The sequence below is a fragment of the Drosophila persimilis genome, unplaced genomic scaffold (genome assembly GCF_003286085.1).
Source record: "Drosophila persimilis strain 14011-0111.01,24,50 unplaced genomic scaffold, DperRS2 tig00001093-arrow-arrow-pilon, whole genome shotgun sequence".
Taxonomy (NCBI): domain Eukaryota; kingdom Metazoa; phylum Arthropoda; class Insecta; order Diptera; family Drosophilidae; genus Drosophila; species Drosophila persimilis.
In genome coordinates, this window is record NW_020825413.1 from 27,809 (window position 1) to 30,120 (window position 2,312).

Consider the following 2,312-nt stretch of genomic DNA (forward strand, 5'->3'; position numbering starts at 1 on the left):
ATCATTTTTGTAGCCAAAAGCAAGAAATCAATTTGCAGTGGCTACGCAGCGCCCGACGTCACGCTCTGACTGATTTTCTGTCTCTCTCGCACGCACTCTTTGTCGTGTCGTTTAGTATTAGCGGCCTCTGCCGGAGGAGAGCCATACTGACTAAGTATCGGGAATAAATGTAGAGTTGCGGTGTCCGCAGCAACTCACAACGTTCCCCCTCGTTTATTAGTTGAATTTGTGAGTAAAGCGCTTGTCGAATAGTTATTTGTTAGATCTAATATCTCAAGTGGCTTCAAAGTCTTAACTTAATAGCAAACTTAAACATGTCTGGTCGGCGAAAAGTCATTGAATACAAGAAAACCATACTGGATCTAAATATGGGAAAGACAAAACACGACTATTAGCATCTTACATTTAACTATTCTGAAACAGTCGTTGTGGCTTCTTCCTTAGGCTTTTCAGGTTCATCCAGATTCCTTCCGACATTAAACTGATCCTGCTGGACATCTACTGACGACTGCTTTTGTTCGCTTGGAGATCGTGGCTGCCGGGTTCGTAGAAGACTATCGAGTCCGCCAAAAGGAGCCTCAATGATAACATAAAACACATACGACATCAAAATAGTGATCCCAATGACAGACCAGAAATTAAGCATCTGCAAAGCATAAAATATTATACATTTGTTATAATCCACTAGTTTCCTTCAACTATCCAAAACAAAACTTACAAAGTTGTAGTTCGAAAAATATGTATTGGTCCGTAGAATTCTGCTGTTTACTTCCAGAGTGAACATATTCCAGATGTACACGGAATAGGAGAGTCTCGAGAGTGGCTGCCACAATGGCGAGGATAGGAAACTGTCTGCCAGACCGCCATAGCCCTGCATGCAGGCAAAGATGATCCAACACAGCGCTAGGGGCCAGCCCACCCGGGTAAGCGTGTAGTAGAGAGACTCCTCGAGTATGGTTAGAGGAGGAGCCCTAAACTTGGATGCGGCTTAGCTGGAGCTTCCTTCCACGATTCAGGTGCAAGAAGTACCCGAAGAGAAATCCAGTCAGCCATTGACCCGCATGCGTGTGTGTGGATCCATAGACATCCAAACCATCACCTCCTTTACTTCCATTCCTGAATTAAATGAGGCTTAATAACTTCAAATGCAAATAGAAAGATCGTGGACTTACTTCGTGAGCATTGATTCATTGTTGACCATCATCGTGACAAAGAGGCAGGTCGTGACTAGAAGCAACAGCACTACAATGCCAGCAGCCGCCTTTTTGCCCCATTTATACAGAGCAATCAGCAGAAGCAGAGAGATTATGTATAGTTGCATATCCACTGCCAAGTACCAGGCATGACCTAAGCCCTTAAAAAAGGTGTTGGAATACGCCTATTCCCACATTCAAATAATAACATTAAATAATATTATCGATATGTTAGGTATTATTATTATAAGTTAGTCTGGTCACACTTGAAGTGTCGACCCTCTCTCTTCTTTTGTGATCTCAAGTGTGTGGACCGGTGTTGCAGCAAAAAGTAATCAAGAAATACATAAATAATCTTTAAAGAAAAACATAACTTGGTACTGTCTTCCGTTTACTAATTGTCATAGCTAGTCTACCAATAGGTTATGGGCCCAGTCCACGCCAATTTAAATAAATTAAATTAATAACAAATAGTTGTGAAATTAGTTCCGCGTGCGTTCTTGTGTAGTTTTTTTTTATAGTGTGTGTGTGTATAATATATACATACATAGAAAATGGAAAGAAATAAGCAACATATTAAGCCTTTTTGTGGCGAGAAATATTCTATATGGAAATTTAGAATCAGAGCTTTGTTTGCTGAATTAGAGGTGCTCCAAGTAGTCGATAACATAATGCCTAACGAAGTAGATGATAATTGGAAAAAGGCAGAGCGATGTGCAAAGAGCATTTTAATTCAATATTTAGGCGACGCATTTCTAAACTTCGCGGCAGGCGACATTTCGGCACGTGATATTCTGAAGAAGCCTTGCGTCGCAATTAGCTGCACGTAAACGTTTAATAACACTCAAACTCTCAAGTGAAATGACACTTTCGAGTCATTTTGTTACTTTTGATGAAACAGTGAGTGAGTTGTTAGGGGCGGGCGCAAAAATGGATGAGATGGACAAAGTGGCACATTTGCTGCAGACTCTACCTTCAACCTATAATGGTGTCATCACGGCAATCGAAACTTTGTCAGATGAAACTCTATCATTAGCGTTTGTAAAAAATAAATTGTTCGACTACGAGACCAAATTAAGAAATGAAAGTACTGATACAAGTAGTAAAGTCATGAAGGCA

General features: G+C 40.7%; 1 long non-coding RNA gene across 1 annotated transcript; it reads right to left on the bottom strand.

The window, feature by feature from the left end:
* Positions 1–476: 476 nt before the first annotated feature.
* On the bottom strand, positions 477–1,275 carry LOC113566847. Its single transcript, XR_003409250.1, has 3 exons — positions 1,173–1,275; positions 719–1,116; positions 477–646 (listed from the first exon to the last, which is right to left on the bottom strand). It is a non-coding gene; the product is annotated as an uncharacterized LOC113566847 (long non-coding RNA).
* Between the last annotated feature and the right edge of the window lie 1,037 nt (positions 1,276–2,312).